The 19,325-nt window shown below is 40.2% G+C and overlaps 1 long non-coding RNA gene across 1 annotated transcript; it reads right to left on the bottom strand.

Moving 5' to 3' along the window:
- Positions 1 to 3,334: 3,334 nt before the first annotated feature.
- LOC123578418 lies at positions 3,335 to 18,991 on the bottom strand. The gene is made up of 3 exons (XR_006702383.1): positions 18,615 to 18,991; positions 8,348 to 8,423; positions 3,335 to 3,821 (listed from the first exon to the last, which is right to left on the bottom strand). It is a non-coding gene; the product is annotated as an uncharacterized LOC123578418 (long non-coding RNA).
- Positions 18,992 to 19,325: the final 334 nt, after the last annotated feature.

Below are 19,325 nucleotides of genomic sequence, written 5' to 3'. Positions count from 1 at the left end.
TTCTACATTTCTCTAAGTTGGAAGTTAGATCCAGAAGCTTGATGAGATTCAGATTTGGTTTTTACTTATTTTATATATATAGTATATATATTTTTTACAAGACAACTTCACAGGGAATATTCTACAAAGAGAAATTGTTCCTTATAGACTACTGAGATACAGTTTATACAGGAAAGGCTTTATTCCTTTCCTTTATTTACCAATATGCAGAATAAATCAATAGGTTCCCTAACATCATCCAAAAGTAATCAAAGTGTTGTGTATCTTAAATATAATTACAACCTCAAGGACGAACTTAAGTGTATTTGGTATATTTCATTCCACTGCAGTTATTATCCTTATTGCCTTTGACTAGTGGAGTCAATTTGACTCCTGAGTTGTTTTGCCATGACAGGCTGACTAGAAGTCTTTGAAAGCTCCCTTGTTTTGTGGTATGATAAGGTGATTCAGACTTCATCTTTTACCAAGAATCTTTCTTGTTTTTTTTTTTAATGGAAAATAGTATTTAGAGACCACACTCAGTATACCTAACGACATCATTGTATGTAGCTGACCATTGTTTCAACTTCTTTGAAAATAACATAACTAAGATATACGTTGCTTTATAGGTGAAATACACCATGAATTTTAATTTAGGACTGCAAAGTTTTTACTTAATTTCTTCAACAATACATTTTTATCTTCTTACTTTTATGTTGAAACTCCTGGTTCCCAGTATCATTATATCCTTAATTTCCCCACCATATGCAAGAGTCTCATAATATGGTTACCAACATTACCACAAAATAAGATTACCAAAAAGAACCAAAGATGTTTTGGAGTTAACCTCATATGTCTTATAAGAGATGTACAGTTAAATCACTGTGTTTTAAAGTTACTGAAATTACTCCTGTCTATGCTAATGTTAACAACTTAATACACCAATAGTATTAAGTTGTCTTACTTTAATTTGTTTTACTTTTCATATCACTTTTAGAAAGGCCTTTCTAAGAGTTAATTTTGTTTTATAATTATTAAGATAATGATATGCTTCAAGAGTCAGGCTATACAGCAAGGCATGTTCAATCCAGAGAGAGTTTAGATTTATTGCTGGGTCTTCTCTCCTCTTTATCCCCTTGTGTAGCTTTTTCAAAAAATCTGATCAAACTATGTGTGTATCTGTATTTGTATCTCTTCCTTTTCTTATATACTATGCACCTTTTTGTTACCTTGCTTTTTCACTTTAAAGTACATTTTATATATCATATATTTCTCATACTGGCATTACACCTGCATTATATGGATACATATTAGTGTTCAAAGTCCAACCTTTACTGTGATTTACCCCCATCCTTTTCTATTATAAATAATGCTGCAAAAATTGTTATTTTTTTAGGGCACCTGGGTGGCTTAGTCAGTTAAGCGTCCAACTCTTGATTTCAGCTCAGGTCATGATCTCACAGTTTGTGAGTTTGAGCCCCACATTGGGCTCTGTGCTGACATTGTGGAGCCTGCTTGAGATTCTCTCTCTCTCCCTCTCCCCCAACCCCTCCCCTGTTTGTGCACTCTCTCTCCAAATAAATAAATAAACTTAAAAAAATCGGTCTTTTGCATATTTTTTGGCTTATATTTTTGTCTGTGTATCTTGGAGACAGACACTCAGGAGCGGAGCTGCTGGGTTAATGTTAAATGGTTAGTAATTCTGCCAGACATTGCCAAGTTCTCCTCCATACCAGTTACACACTGCTGCATTTCCTCCAACAATGCAGAAGAATGCCTATTTCTCCACAGAGATGGCAATAGACAATGTTATCATTTGGAACTCTGCCAACAGATAGGTGAGAGATTGTATCTCATTGTAGTTTTAATTTGCATTTCTGTGATCAAGGTTAAGCATCTTTTCACATATTTATGGAACTTTCCATTTCTTTTTCTTTTTTTTTTCTTTGTGAACTGCCTCATTAAATTTCTTGCCCATATTTCTAAAGAATTGCTATTTTTATTCTCTATTTTTAAACTATTGTTTCTCTATAAGGGATATCAATCCTGCTTGTGTGATTTCAGGTGCAAATATTTTTTTCTAATTGGTCATTTGATTTGTGACTATCTTTTAAAACAAATCTATACAGGCATTTGCAATTTCTAAGCCAAGTTTATGTAACAGATTTCATATTGATGTGTTGAAAGGCTACAACATAGTCGTCTTAAATCCTTGAAAAATAAGAGGTTCCTATAGAGGTTATTGCATCACCTGAAGCCAGATAAATTATTTCAAACATTATTTAAGTTTTCTACCATTTGCAAGGTATTTCTAAGACAAAGAGCATAGAGAAAGCAGAATTTTATGATTCCCCAACCACTATTTTGCTTGGATACCATCAAAAATATAGTGATTTACAATCCATACGTTATTTTCAGGTCTTTTAATCATTAACATTTAAAACACCTGGAAACTGACTTTTGGTAATTAACCTTTTAAAAATGAATAGTCTATTTGCCCATGTGTTTCAAAGGTCTTGGCACATCACAATACTTCAAAAATGTTTAAAGGCAGAGCATAAAAGGGAAAAATAAAGAGGAAAAAGAGAAAGACTAAATAAATGGGGAGTGAACAGTAACTAGAGAGTCAGGCCCATTTTCTCATGTAACATGACATTTTCCACCAAGATGCCTGTAGCAAAGAGGAATTTTATTTTCTAACTCTCTGAACCCTTTCCCTAAGAAAAAAGCATCAAAGAAAGTCCACGGTGACGATATTCCTAATAAGACACTATATCAAGGTAAATATTTATGCTGGTGGTGTCCAGAAGTACAGAACATAGGGAGGAATCACTGCTTTTTAAATTGGAGGGGATATGGATTTGAGATTAGACACAGCCATCTGTTCTTGAGAAAGTTTGTCTCCCTTTGTCTGTCAAGGATTCTGGCAGTGGATTAATTATGAGAAGGACCTTGCTGAGCCTGGGAAGGTGAAAGGGAGGACAACCAATGATTCATCGAATCTTTGCTCATGTGAGTTATAGAAGAATATTACACAGGTTGAACTGTTATAAGTGGACAGAAAGAGATGAATTTTAAAGAACATTAAATTTGAAAGAGACAGACTTATAAATTCCATATAAAGTAGAAATCTTCATTTATAAGACATATAGATAGATATGAATACACATTTAGTATGTAAATAAATACATAGATGTGGTGAATTACTCTTTAAAAATCTAGCAGAAAGTTGTAATATTCGAGCTCAGAAGATAAAGGAATAAATACTATGTATTGGATACTACCTTATGCAAAATATTTTACATGCTTGATCTTATTTCCGTCCTTCTAAAGATCCTATAAGGGTTAGCCCATTTTATAGCTGAAGAAACAAAGACTCCACGCAGTTAAATAACTTTCCAAAGTTTACTCACAAGAGGTCAGGAAGCTAGAACCCAAAGCTGAGACTCCAGCCTTTCATTATTTTTTTTCCACTATACCAGCTGACTTTAAAATATATTGATGGTTTCCCACACTACTGCAATGGATTTGTGTCTCAAATCCATTAGTTCTCAACAAAGAGCCACAAGACACTAAGAATCCAGACCAAGTTCTATTTTTCATTAAGTGGAGTTATGAGAATCAACAAGAAATATTGCTAACGTAAAACACAATGCACCCTTCTTCTCAGGAATGAGTTAGAAATCCAAGGAAAAACCTAACGGAGCCACAACTAATAACTAGATATTCTTTTGGCCGAAGCAAGAATACAAGGATTACTTACTATTGATGCTCTTATTTATGGTGTGGAGGCAGAGCCTGGAGAAGTCTTGGATCTTTTATTGGAATAGTACATAATTAGCCTGTAAGAGACAGATCTCTTTTGTTTGTAAGAAAAATTACTTGGATTGCCTTATCATGACTCTATAGGGATCTTGGAAATATGATCTTAATATTATTGTAAAATGAAGATGTAAGTTGAGGATACTCCATTATCTTGTAAAGTCTCCTTCTATATTACTCAAAGTATTTGGTGAACAGTAACTGAATTATTTAAGAATTGAACGAAATCCCGTCTCCATCTATTCTCTAACAAATGATCTTATCCAATGTTTAAAAAATCTTTGGATACAGATTAAACTAATAAAATATTTTGAACATTAAAACTGAGTGATCCTCCATGTTTCTAGATATTTTCAAGATCAAATCTGAGGTATAATTTTTGCAGGGATAAAAATAAAAATAAATCTCATTTTGACTGCAAGGTTTTTACTTGATCCCTTCAGGCTTACATCTTCATGTTCTTTCTTTCATACTGAAAATCCTGCTTCCTGACATAACTATCATTATTTCTCATTTATTTTTCCATAATACTTAACAGTCTGCATGAGAATCTCAACTCCATCTCTCTATTATTTGATTGTGTAAGGGACAGTGGCACAGTTCTGATCCTTAAAAGTAAGAGAATCATTCCCAGATGTTTGGGCACAGTGTTTGGAGTTTGGACACAGGGGACCCACATGGGGTTCCCAGCTCTACCACTCAGGCACAGGCTGAAGTCACTTAACCTCTCTGATCATCAGTGTTCTTACCTTCAGAGCTGTACCAACCACATACAATTGTGTGGATTAAGTAACATCTTTGAAGTAAAAGCAGTTAGTTGGATGTTAAGTTAGTATGGATGCTCTTGGTGAAAGGATGCATTTGTCTAGAAGTCTTTCTACAAACTATATTTCTTTAAAAATTAATGACTTAATCCTAGGCTTTACATAGGTACCTTGGTTCAAAGCTTCATGAGCATGGACACCATTTCTTTTATGCCCACCCAGAAACCGCAGTGCTTAGCACACTGCCTGGTGTAGCACAGGATCATAGCTTTTGAGTAAGGAAAAACATTAATTAATCAATCAATAATTCAGTCAATCATCAGGTATTTACTGCGTGCATATAATGCACATGTGTGTGGAACAGAAGGGAAATATATGGATGCTTTATTATTCTATTAAAAGTTCTATGGGAACAGTTACCAGTCTGGTTCTACGTCTATAGTTCTCAGGTATGGAAAGCAGTTTCTGCTCAATAAATATGGGCAGAGAGTGAATGTGTATGAGCATGAAGCGTATGTGACAATAGTAGGGAGAAGGTAGATTCACAAAAAACACTGTGAGAACCGCTCATGTCAATCTGGGGGCATCTCAATTTTGGAGATGCAGAGGTGGTCAAAGCTCTCATTGAAGGGCTTCACAGAGGAGGTGAGAACCAGATACCATGATAAAATGAGAGGGCTTTTAGGAAGTAGAAAAGAATTAGGATAACTTTGTCCGGCAGGAATAAGCAGGAGCAGACACAGAGAAGTGGGTGCAAGCAGAGTGTGGATGGAAAGAGATGTACGACAATAGGACTACTCCACAGCATTGCTCAGAGGGGGCTTCACCACTGCTGAAGAGCTCACTCTGTTCTGGCATGGATTGATGGATGGGTCATCCATTTAGATTCTCTCAATCTCAGCAGTTCTGGGATGTCCTAGTTGTAGTACTTATCACAGACAGCTCTGGATATGACAGTGTCTAAGAGTTTTGAAACATGAAAATTGCCATTTCAAACCTTTAAATTGTTTTCTGTCTCTCAGACTGAACTTTGCATTTATCATTGTAGCAGATTGTCTCTTTTTCCATGGAAGTCACTTCAAGGGTCTCTTAGACACTACACTAGAATATTAAACAACGTCCCACCCAAAGACCCTAAAGAAAATGGAAACCTTGAGCCACTTGAGTGCAGGTGATTTAGGCAGAGAGTAAATCACACTGAGGTTGCACAATTCTTTTCTAATGTATTTTAATTGCAGGGAGGGACTGGGTTTCCCTGAAAGAACTGGACATGGACATTGGCAGTCATCCTGGAAGGAGGCTGAAGGTATGACCACAGCCAATGAATAAGGGCATTAGGCTGGAGTGAAGGAAAATCATTTTCGTCTCTTTGGTCCTCACTGCATTTAGGGCCTGGATCCCTGAAGAGCAGACATGCTCAGGATACTGTTTATGTAGGAGGCCAGCTGTCCCACTGTCCAACTGCACACGGTAGCCACAAACAAGGCAAGTTGTCACTCCTGCCCGGACCACTGACATTGGTTGTGGGGGTACACTGTGGTTGACAGCATGGACTCTGAAGTCAGATGGCCTGAATTCAAATTCTAACTTGATTCTTTGCTAGTTGGGCAAATTACTTCCCCGCTCTGTGCTTCAGTTTTTTCAGTTAAGAACGCTATTGAATCTGTCTACTCAATGATGGGCTACTGAGGTAATACAAAACACCCTCCTTATGGTGCTCTATTTCCTTTTATGCTCTTTAGCACATATCATAATCTGTAGGGTTTTATGCTTTTTATTGTTTTTATTTTAAATTATTTTTTAGAGAGAGAATGGGAGGGAGAGGAGCAGAGGGAGAGACAGACAGAATCTTGAGCAGGCTCCAGGCTCAGCACAGAGCACAATGCAGGGCTCAATCCCACAACCCTGGGATCATGACCTGAGCCTAAGTCAAGAGTCAGAAGCTCAACCAACTGAGCCACCCAGGCGCCCTGCTTATTATTGTTTTTATTTACTCTTTCTCCCTATGGGAATGTAAACTACCTAAGTACAGGGATTTTTGACTAATCATTAGTATAACATTTTTTGTATCATGTATAGTAGATGCCTTCCCCACAACAGGTGCTTAATAAATATTTCTTGACTGGATAAAGAGTGTAGAAGGCTGTTCAATTAATGTAAATGGTTATAATCATTGCTCTTTAACTCTCCTTTCTCACCCAGAATGTCCACTAAAGTCTTTTACATTTGAGCCTGGTCTCTGGTATTCAGTGGTCAATACAGAGCAATCTTTTTCATGGTTGAGGCACAATGTGCTGATACCTCTCCTGTGGCTCTCTTCTGCCTGTACCATGAGAGAACCATCAGCAGTCACAGGAACCTCACATGGAATTGAGTTCTGGTTTACAAGCCAGCAAAGTCTGGACATTTATCTTATATGAAGTAAGAGGGAGAAGAGAAAAGTAATGCTACTTTATTTTTTTTCTACCAAGGATGTAGACCTTATCCGAAGAGCCTTACAAGGAGGTAAGGTCTATAGTGATTTAATGTCCCTTTGTGGCAGGCATTTTGTTTCACCCTTGAGATAACAAGATAAGGGAATGATAATATTGATAACAACAAAAGTGTGACTAGTATTTATTGAGTACCCTTCTAAGTCCTTCACATGTATTATCACATTTAGTCCCAAAAAAGGAAAGTTGGGTAGTGATTAGTGATGTAGTCATTTTAGATAACAAAACCAAGGCCCAGGGAGATACATGGATATATCCATTGTCACTCAGTGAGAAAGCCACAGAGAAGAAGCATACTACATGAGCCCATGGCTCAAAAACCACAGTATTATACTGACTTTAAATCCACACATGGTTCCAACTTATGGTGGACTTATGGGGGTGACTTATGGGGGTTGGAGGAAAAGCATGTAAATCAACATTCACAGAACAGTGCTTTAGGAGGTAAGGTAAGGCACCTTGAGTGGGGGAAACTGAGCATGCCTATAGGAAACTAAGTTTTCTAGAAGCAGTGACATCTCCTAGACAGCAAGAGGGAAGCAAAAGTATTTCATAGGGCAAGAGTGTGCCCATGGGGGAAATGAGGAGGTTCCACGGGACCAAGATGAGAAAGACGCTGCTGCTTCCAGGGGATGCTGACATGGACAACTGGCCCGTAGTTAAGTTGTGGTTGCTTAAACTTTTGTGTGCATAGGGGTGCCTGGGCGGCTCAGCTGGCTGGGCGTCTGAATTAGGCTCAGGTCATGATCTCAAGGTTTGTGGGTCCAGGCCCCGCGTCGCACTCTGTGTTGACAGCTGGGAGCCTGGAGCCTGCTTCAGATTCTGTGTCTCCCTCTCTCTCTGCCCCTCCCCCATTCATGCTCTGTCTCTCTGTCTCTCAAAATTAAATAAAGTTAAAAAAAAAAAACCCTTTTGTGTGCACAGAAATCACCTTTGAAGCTATTGAAAAATGATGTCTGCCAGCATTATTGGGTCCAGGACAGAGCTCAGGAATCAGCGTTTTACCAAGCTCTCCAAGTGCTTCTGATAATTCTGTGGATCAAATTTTGGGAAATGTGGCTAATGATGGCTTTTAAGAAAGGATAAAATAAATAATGTGGTCACATCCTTGTTTTATAAAACCCCACTCAGGGGGCTTTGAAGGATGGCCAAGTAGAGAAGAGATGAGGCAGGGTTAGCTTAGAAGGCTGACCCCAGTAATCCAGGTATGAGAGACAAGTGGTCCAACCTAGGCAAAACTGAGGAGGGGGAGGTACCACAGAGGCAAGCTCAGAGCTATGGGCAGCTTACCTTGTCTGGGATTCTTCATTCAGTAGACTCGTGACCCACAGGCTGGGGCCAGAGCAGCATGACGGCCAACAACCTGCTGGAGAAAAACTCCAGGTCAACAACAGGAATGAAATATAACCTGGAATAAAATGAGGTTGACATGCAAGCACTGTATGATTCAATCAAAAATATTTTGAGAAAGGCCTGTTCACCTTTCATGACATTTTAGGTTTCAAATAACATTTGTTGGTATCTCACAGTCACAGGTATCCTTGATTAACTCAGCAGTGGCAATGCCAAAGTGGTGGCATCACATCATCATTTCAAGGGATGAAGTGAGTTGTAACTTATTCAACATTTACTGGGAACCTACCATGGTACATAGGGATAGAGGCAAGGGAAAAAAATGGCTCAGATTCAGCATGCCCGTTAGGGTGGGAGAGATGGAACAGAATAGCACAATTAATGCTGCAACCAGGTTCTGGGAAAGGCCCAGGAACAAGTCTACAAATGCTCAGAGGTAGGAGGGATGGCTCTTGGCTGAGATGATAATTCAGGAGGCCATGAGTCCTGGAAGAGGGACCTGGTTGAACATGCAGAAATGAGATGGCAAAGGGATTTTAGGCTGAGGAAATAGTTTTAAGGGCATGACTAGAGATAGATAAATGAGGAAGGAAAACACTGGGCAGAGAAGCTCATGTAAACTGAAGTTTAGGGTTCAGAAATGAGTGAAGGATTGGAAACAAGCAAATTCGATTAACTGAGCACTTACCATGTACTGGAAGTGCTCTAAGTCCTTGAGTGTATTGACTCCGAATCTTACGGCAACCCTATGGGGTGGCTCTTAAGCCCACTATACAGAAGGGCTGAAGGTCCGTGAATATTGTACTAATGACCTGGGATTTTTTTCTCAGGCCAGTGATCTCAAACTGCAACGTGTTTGAGTGTTTACATGGAGGTGCCTTGGATGTGCTCGGGGCCTAAGGAAGGGGGAATCCAAAGGGCAAGGGCCCCCAATTCTCAGGTCTAAACTAAAGATGATCTGCTCTTACCTGTTTTGTTTCTAAGCTTCTAAGCAAGATTCTTTGTTTTGAGAAAATATTGTTTACATTCTTTTTAAGTGTGTAAATCATTTGGAGACAGGGAGTGTCATGATAAAGGCTGAATTTATAAACACAAGATTAATCTGGGTGTACGTGTAGTATGAAACAAAGTAGGATGTCAGCTTCAAAGTTGTTTAAATAGTCCAGGAAAGAGATAACACAACCAAGTGCTGGGGTAATGGCAGTGGTTATGGTTATGTGGGGCAGGGGTACATACGGATTTAGAGCTGAGGCACAGGTAGGCTCTAGGTGGCTTGGAAACTGAGCGGGAGGAGAACCAGAAGGTTCTGATGTGAGCAGAGCAAGCAGGGCTCAAGGGATGAGGGGAAGAGCTCAGGTCTGGCTGTAATCAGGTTCTGTCTCATCATACTCAACATCTCTCTCTGCAGAAGAGCCAACTTTCCCACTGGGAAGGACTCTGCAGTTATTTTACACCCAGCATAGCATTTCCAATGAAGTAAGACCTTGATCAATCTGTACTGATTTAATTTGACTATCCCATGACATCATCTCAAGTTCAAGTTTTAGACAAGGTGGAAACAGAAGGTGCCTTTGCTTTTGACTTGAAATAGATGGAAGGAATGAGACAAGCTTCCAGACAGCTGTTGAGGCGCGGATTTATAAGGCAGAGTGATGCCACACAGAAAGCAATGGTTTTTGCAACTAGAAGGACCTAGTTTCCAATCCTGCCTTGTCCAGTTTCAGATGTACCACTTTGGAAAAGTTTCTTTAAGTGCTCAGCATCTGTTTTTGCATTTTTTTAAATGAGGGGAATAATATATGTCTTCTTAAAATGTTGTGATAATACAGTGTGATAATTTATGTAATGCTCAGAATCTTGTGTGGGTATTCAGTAAGTGCTATACAAATATTAGCACACCTGTTCCCTGCCACCCCCCACCCCCAGACCATGTTAAAGAATTCTTCCCTCTTATACCCCTATCTGTGTCCAAGGTCTTACAGCTCAATCTCCTTAAAGAGTGTTTGTGCATATGGAAGACATTTAGGTAAATTAATGCTAATACCCATGATATGTTGGAAGTGAAGATGATAAATCTACTAGGCCAAGCTGTGAAAAGGTAAAACCTTCAATTAGAGTCAAAGGAACCACCCCCGCAAAGGCATGACATTTTATTATAGGTGCCATGCGGGAGGTCAGAAACCTCAGAGGACTGAGGTCATTTTGATAAAGTGCTTTTCTCCTATGAGCATTTAAGGTTAATTAGTATACTTTAGATGTGATTTGTTTCCTCACTTTTGTTTTCTGAAGAAGGGTATACATACATATATAAACTGATTTTGTAAAAAGAAAAACAAAACAAAAAAACCCAAACCACAAAAAAATCCAGCTTCTTGATTTAAAAACAATAATTGTGAAGCACTTGGAGGTGAAGTCAAATACTAAGGGTTTAGTAATACCAATGCCACCTGTAATTTGCATAGACTACAAAAGTAATCAATCTTGTATTGTTTTGAGTTCAATGAGTACACAGCAGTTGATGACTTTGCCCCCGATAATCCTTTTCAAATGTTATTTTCAATTCAAAGGTGCCTGGTGAATAATACTGGATTTCCCAAGTATGACAATGGTGTGCTGCCCACGGAGGGTGGGTCTTCTGTGGAGATGAAAAAGATGATGTGGAAGCCAGGAGCACCTGGGCTACCACCAGGTAGCCTGTATTTTGGGTTTCTCCAGGCACAATCAAGGCCTGGCAGCAACCCAGAAGGAGGGCAGGTAGGACACGAACATGCTCCTCCTGTGGTTTTTCGAAGCTGGCTTGTATTGGCTTGCAATGTTTAATTGTTATACTTTGTTATACTGATGAACTGTCGTTGCTTGAATCAGAACATGGTGGGGTACTTATACCAGGAAAATAGGCAAACTCTACAGTAAAGTGGCCAGGAAAGAACTGAAACTGAGTTCTGCCTAAATACATACCCTCAGGATCAGCAATACTCTTGAGAAACATTTCTTTTCAGGGAGATGTCTCTGAATGAGAAAGGAGTCCAAGATCATTTTCTGCACGTCTCAACTTTCCATTTCTCTTGACTCTTGGAAACAGAGGAAAGAAACAGCCTCTCCTCCTCCTGCGTCTTCCTTAGGGGGAATGAAACCTGAATCATCAGACTCTGCTTCTCTTTGAAGCGCAGCTACGTTCTGCAATGGCCATTTTGATGAGTTATTTCTACATTTTGACAGATTTTCTCAGAATATGATCTACCTCTGAAGAGCAATAACATCCCAGATGGCATCTTCAATGAGGTATCTGAATGGCCGTTAATTCCGAATCAATACGATTACTCAGAGTGAGTTGTGTGTGTTTGTAGAGAGCGTCTGTGGGTGTTCCCAGCAGCAAGCTTTCACGATTTAAAGAGCAGAGATTCTGAGATTCTTTGAGAAGGCAGCTGCAGGGTGGGAAAGTGGTTCGCAGGATGGGAAGGGTAGAAGGAGGAACATGTTATCTTGTATTACATGGTACCCATTTCATCCCCAAAGGAATCGTTATTTATTCATTCATTCACTTATTCCTTTTCTTTTGTCCAAAAATATACATTTTTTTTCAACAAATAGCATTGAACATTAATGACACCGTGTTGTGCGCTGAGGAGGGAGTAGTGAAAAAGCCAGGCAGTCTCTGCCCCTGGGAGGAGGCCAAATAGGGGAGAGAGTTATCCAACTAATTATTGTACTCATAATGATTTAATTTCATCTGTAATAGGTGCTCCAGTGGAGAACTATGGAATGCAACAGATAACAGATAACAGATCCCACTTAGGCTTATGGGATCAGGTGAGACTTCCTGGAGGAAGTGATATCTAGCAGTGATTTGAAGGAGGAGGAGCTGGCCAGATGAAGAGAGAAGGGTAAAGCTCCAGAAGGAGGAGTGTGGGTCACGACGGTTCTAGGCATGTTCACGGAGGGGAGAGAGTCAATGTAGCTGTTGTGTAGTGAGAGAAGAGGTGAGTTGTGGGGGAAGACGTCAGAGCAATAGGTTGGGGGCAATCTTGCAAGGCCTGGTAGGTATTTTCCGGTGGGATGTTTAATAATTTAATTTAATAGGTTTTAATAATTAGGAGTGACATGTTGAGGGATTTGTATTTATTTTATTTATTCATTTATTTTTTAATTTTTTTAATGTTTATTAATTTTTGAACGAGACAGAGACAGAGCGTGAGTGGGGGAGGAGCAGACAGAGAGGGAGACACAGAATCCGAAGCAGGATCCAGGATCTGAGCTGTCAGCACAGGGCTCGAAGTGGGGCTTGAACCCACGAACTGTGAGGTCATGACCTGAGCTGAAGTCAGACGCTTAACTGACCGAGCCACCCAGGCACCCCTTAATTTTTATTTTTTTTTAATTTTATTTATTTTTGAGAGAGAGAGAGGGTGAATGGGGAAGGGCAAAGAGAGAGAGAGAGAGAGAGAGAGGAGAGAGAGAGAATCCCAAGCAGGCTCTGTGCTGACAGCGCAGAGCCCATGAACTGTGAGCTTGTAACTTGAGCAAAATCCAACTGTCAGACACTTAACTGACTGAGCCACCCAGGTTTCCTGAGGGATTTGTTTTGAAAAGATGTCTTGGGCTACTGAGGAAAACGAGAAAGAAGCAGGAGAGGAATGTGAGAGGATCCTGGATTCCTGAACCCACTCTCATCCATTCATTCACCAATTCCTAGACATGCCTTAACTTCTCTTCAGGCTGCCTCGATGCTGCCATCCTAAAACATTCTATAAGAAAGTGTGATGCACAGAAGTACAGGCGCTGACCAAACAATAGAGGAATATGACATCTTAGAAAAAGAATGTGTAATGATTTATCAAATCCTGATTTCTTTTTTTCTCTAAGCTGCATGACACACGGATGCAGATTTTCAGCACCTTCCACAGACTATCCCCAGCCTTGTTTCTATTATGTGTTTGGGGGAATTAGTCATCCAATTTTTAATAAAGCGAGCTAGACTGCTTTCTTCCTCATATGCCCCACCACTTAAAATATTTTGATTGCGGTTACTAGTGTAGAGAAGCAAAGGGTCTCTGCTTATAGAGGGGACAAGTAAATTTTCGCAATCCACATGGGGCATGGGATTCATTCAACAGTCCTGTTATCAGTGCTAGCCTTGAGGATCTAAAGATGAAAAGGCTATTACCTGTCCTTAGGGAGCTCATTATCTAATGGCCTATGTGATATTGATATGTAATGGCATAAATGCAACGATAAAGGGAAACATGGGGTCTAGGGGAGCAGAGAGTAAGAAGCCAGTAATTGGTATTAAGAGTTCTTCTTTAAGAACTGATGTTTGTGTTGAAGCTTAATTCATGAGTAGGAGTTAACCGCAGAAAATGTTGTGGTAGACAGAGAGGGAGGGGACCCTCCAGCTATAAGCAAAGGTAGAGAGGAACGGACGGCTGGTGTCCAGACCTCTATGAGGCACTAGATCAAATGCATTTAACTATGTATATTCATATTTGTTCTTTCCCTTGAGAGTGTCAGTTTCAGAAGAGTGCAACATTTCTTCCATGGTTGTACCTTGAGGCAGTGTCACGTGACAGAAAGAGAGCGATGACATGGATATCACAGAACTTGATTTGCTTCTCACTGCTCCCAATAGCCATGTGACCCAGGACAAAGCACTGTAACCTTTAGGCTTCAGATTCCTCATATTTGAGGCTGGGCAATAGGGTTTGTGAGTGTTCTCTTACATGAGATCCTCTAGGTAAGGCAGCAACAACAAGACATTCAATGGGTGTTGAAGTGGACTGAGGTCTTTTCTTTTAATTTTTTTAAACATTTATTCATTTTTTCATAGAGAGACCCAGAGCGTAAGCGGGGGAGGGGCAGAGAGAGGGAACCACAGAATCCGAAGCAGGCTCCAGGCTCTGAACTGACAACACAGAACCCAATGCGGGGCTCGAACTCACGGACCGTGAGATCATGACGTGAGCTGAAGTCGGACGCTTAAGCAACTGAGCCACCCAGGCTCCCCTAAGTGGACCGAAGTCTTTTGATGATCCATGATTCAGCTGATATTTATGTTATTTTTGAATGTATATTTTTCTTTCATGTTTCTGGTGTGTAAGTACAGTCTTAGATTGAGAACAACCTTGTGAGTGACTTAAGCATCAGAATCAACCCTGTGACAATTCCTTCATCTGTACAGTGAAGAGCTCTGTTTAGGTGCTCTTTTACTTTTGAATTTTGTTAAATGTTTATTTAGTTTTTGAGGGAGTGAGGGAGAGAGAGAGAGCAAGCTGGGGAGGGGCAGAGAGAGAAGGAGGCAGGGAATCCCAAGCAGGCTCCATGCTGTCAGCACAGAGCCTGACGTGGGGCTCAAACTCACTAACTGCATGATCATGACCTGAGCCAAAACCAAGAGGTGGATGTTTAACTGACTCAGCCACCCAGGTGCCCTACCCTTCTACTTTTGAAACCTGAAGATTTTGACTCAAAGACAATCCTAATTATAAGCACCGAGTAGTGTATGGAGTTGTTGAATCACTATATTCTACACCTGAAACTAATATAACACTGAATGTGAACGATACTGGAATTAAAATAAAAAACCTAATAGTAATTAAAAAACAAAGACAATCCTAGTTAATGGAGTCATGTGCTACTCCTTCCAGGGGAGGGCTGTGTCCCTATGCTCAGGGGACTCAAGAGATACATTTACTATGTTACTATTAACTTTTTGGGGGGCTCTTCAATGTAATATGGGTAATTTCCATTTTTGCTATATATCATTTGAATTTCTATTTTCTTTTTTTTTTTTTCAATGTTTATTTATTTTTGGGACAGAGAGAGACAGAGCATGAACAGGGGAGGGGCAGAGAGAGAGGGAGACACAGAATCGGAAACAGGCTCCAGGCTCTGAGCCATCAGCCCAGAGCCTGACGCGGGGCTCGAACTCCCGGACCGTGAGATCGTGACCTGGCTGAAGTCGGACGCTTAACCGACTGCGCCACCCAGGCGCCCCTTGAATTTCTATTTTCAATGAAATTAAACTTTAAAAACTTTTCTCTCTCCAACTATTGGATATTGACAGTAATTGCTTACAGAAAGTGGTTTTAGGTCACTCCTCTAATTGGTTTTACATAATTGATTTGGGAATATGTTTTATAAACTTGAATTTTGACACTTGTACCCAGAACACAATTTATTTCATTGTATCCAGGAACCATCAATTTTAAGGTGTATCATTATTATATAGACAACTAGAAAAGAAAAACTGTTTGCAATTAAACTATGGCACAGTAATTTCTTATCACTCTGAGTCTTTAAAAAACTCATCGAAAAGAGCTCCTTTAGACTTATTTAGACATAAGCTTTTGCCACATGTAATTCTTGTGCATTTATTTTTTAAAAGTGAAATTAATTGATTAAGGTACTAATAAAACTTCTTCCCATTCAAAGTAAAACTTTTCAGGTTCACTATTCAATTCAAAGCTATTGATATCTGGTCTTTCCCATACCAAGGCCACTGGTGATACAGCGTTTCTTGAAAGAGGGGAGCATTATTGCAACGGGTATCTCCTGAGGTACTGATCCTAATTCTGCAAATTTTTAACAAAATTTTTTTAATGTTTATTTATTTTGAGAGAGAGAGATAGAAAGAGACAGCAGTGGAGGGGCAGAGATGGGGAGACAGAATCTCAAGCAGGCTGCAGGCTCTCAGTGCAGAGCCTGATGCAGGGCTTGAACTCACGGACCGTGAGATCATGACCTCAGCTGAAATCAAGAGTCAGATGCTTAACCGACTGAGCCACCCAAGCACCCCCATCATTCTGCAACTTTTAATACCTATGGATAGGCAATGACAACTACATCAAGCTTTCTACCTACCAAACCAACAGCATTCTAATTTTAAAGTTAATATGTGAAATAAAGAAAGGTAAGTCAAATATGCCTGCAAAACAGTAAAAGTATGGTGTAGAATGTACCTGAGGCTCATCAACTGGTCTGGAGCTTATTTTGCTCACTAGGCATCCGTATAATGTGCACTGATAAGCCGGGAGTCCCATTTTCAACTCCAGGACCAATATTTCACTTCATGAAGTTAGAAAAGGTCCATCACAACTGTTTTATTGTTTCTGTTAAAATTCCATTCTGAACCCCAAAGTCTACAGCATCACTTAATGCTGATCAAATTGCACCTTGGTGACATGCCCAGTGCCATATGACTCTTCCAAGAAAATAGGAACATTCATTTCCCAATAACAGTAACTGCAAGAGTCCATATGACACAAAAGAAAAGTTTCTTTTTTTCCCTCTGATTTTATATTTTATCTCATCAATTTTCCCCTTCTATTTCACTTCGAAAATTGCTGCACAAATCTCTGGTGGAACTATGTGTGTGAGAAAGGCTTTTTACTTACTTTCAGTTCCTACCATTTGTACTTCCCATTATGCACCTGACATACCAGGTAAGTGAAATGACCTGCGGAAGAGGGCCTCTGGGAACAGACTGGGCATCATACGGCAGCCCCTGAAACTATAGCAACATTACCCTGGGTCTCCCTGGTGAGTTATCCACAGGTTTCTTACTAGCAAGCTCACTATATTTATTATAGCTTACTCATCTATTCTTCTATATATTCAGCAAAAATTTATGGACCAGACTCCATACAGTTACCTGAGATACAGTGCATATAGGAAATATCCCTGCTTTCTAGGAGTTCAGAGTCTAGCAATAAGATATGAAAGATAATAGAAGAAATTGGAACAGGCTTTAAGTGCCAAGATCAAGGTAAGTGTTGGGTATTATGAGAGTAGTGAAGGGGGCTGGGTCGCTCCGCGCTGGGTCACTCCGATAAGAACAAGGTGGGGAGGGGTGCCTGGGTGGCTCAGTCAGTTAAGCCTTCGACTTCAGCTCAAGTCATGATCTCGTGGTTTGTGAGTTCGAGCCCCACATTGGGCTCTGTGCTGACAGCTCGGAGCCTAAAGCCTGCTTCAGATTGTGTCTCCCTCTCTGCCCCTCCCCTGCTGGAGCTCTGTCTGTATCTCTCTCTCTCAAAAACAGACATTAAAAAAAAAAGAACAAGGGGGGAAAGTAACATGAAATGAAAGAGTACGTATTAGGTTCCAATAATAGTACAGAAGATCCCATGTACACATCCCTCAAATCCCCTCCAATGGTGGCATGTTATAGAACCACTCTACATTGTCAAAAGCAGGAAATTGATATTGGCACATTACAATAACAAGTCCACAGACGTGACTCAAAAGTCACCAATTTTCACATGCACTCATTTTATCTTTGTATAAAACGAATGGATTTAAAAATTTTTTTGATGTTTATTTTTTTTGAGAGGGAGGGACAGAGTGCGAGTAGGGAAGGGGCAGAGAGACAGGGAGACACAGAATCCGAAGCAGAGGCTACAAGGCTCTGAGCTGTCAGCACAGATCCCGACGTGGGGCTGGAACTCACAAACCACGAGATCATAACCTAAGCTGAAGTCAGACACCTAACCAACTGAGCCTCCCAGGCGGCCCTAAAATGAATAGATTTTAAACCTGAGAATTTTAACGGAGCAACTTGCAGGGCATGTGGGAAGAAGACAAGTTCAGAATTCAATCACAAGTTGCCTTCTTTCTCCAATATGCTCATTAGTTTCCTTTTGTGTCCACTGAGCAGAGGTGACCTCACTCCAAAGAGTGGCACTGACATAGGAGACAGACAAACTGAGAGCAATCAATCAATCAGTCCCAACCTCCATCTGGGTGTTGTGCCAGTCAGATGAGTCAGCTGTTGAGCATTGCCAGTGGCATCCAGCTATATGTATTTCATGATACGTCACTGGTGTCAGGTGACACAAAGTTTTTATTTGAATTTTGATGAAAATGCTAAGGTGGTACCCTGGAAACATACGTGGGCCTTGGGGTCAGACCAACTAGTATCTGAATTCAAACTGCCATTTACCAGCTCTGTAACCATGAATAAATCACCTTATCTGAGTGGCAGCCTCTTCATCTGTGAAATGGGCATGCAAATAGTACCTCCCTGGAAGGAGATAATACCTGGCAATTAGTAGGTGCTCACTGAAAGGGGAATGTGATTCTATTTGTCATTAACATTCTCCTGTGACTGTGACTTGTACTTTCTGTATCTTAATGGTATGACCCATCAATGTTTACTTTTTTCCTTTTAAATTATAGAGTGCCTGTGAGTTTGCAAAATGCTTACACATACCTATTTCTTGTTTGCTCCTCTCAACAGTCTGGTAAGACTCCTAAGGATGAGTCGCCTGAGGTTACACAGGTAGTAAGTGGTGGGGCCAGATCTAATCTCCGGTCTAATGATTTCAAATTCCGTGTTCTTCCTGCTGTACCTGGCCATCTCCCAGGTGCCAAAGGGGTTGTCAAGATTCTTCTGAGGAAGAGAGATGAAACAGCTCTGGATAATTTAGGGGCAAAGGAAAGATAGCTTTCAAGTTTATAACATAGCCAAACCTGGACTGTGAGTTTGTCCCTTCAGGGGAGCACCCAGGAGCACTTGACAGTGATATTGAGTTTTGTTTTGCTTTATGTATTTCCTGTGGCAGAGAGAGGATATTTTTTGTCCTTTCTCCTGTTCTCTGCCAAGTCATCTGTTTGGTTGCCCGTTAACTGAGGATATACGGTGTGTTTCTCTTTTCTTCTCTAACCCAGAGTGAAAAGGTACCTAGATAATAGATCACTTTTTTGTTTCTGTTGGGGACCTGTTGTTTCTGGGGTAATTAGCAAACAGCTTGGCAAACGTTATTGGGCAGAGGACAAACAGGAAACACACATAATTATTTCTCCTAGTTAGAGACCAGAAGCTACATTTATCCCCTTGGGAAAGGAATATAAAACATCTCCAGTAAATATATCTTGTCAGGTAGCTGTTCTCCACCAGGGAAAATCTCCACAGCCTCTGGTA

Source organism: Leopardus geoffroyi, chromosome E2 (genome assembly GCF_018350155.1).
Source record: "Leopardus geoffroyi isolate Oge1 chromosome E2, O.geoffroyi_Oge1_pat1.0, whole genome shotgun sequence".
Classification (NCBI taxonomy): Eukaryota; Metazoa; Chordata; class Mammalia; order Carnivora; family Felidae; genus Leopardus; species Leopardus geoffroyi.
Note: the sequence above shows the minus strand (reverse complement) of the source record. Positions and strands in the feature narration are given on the sequence as shown.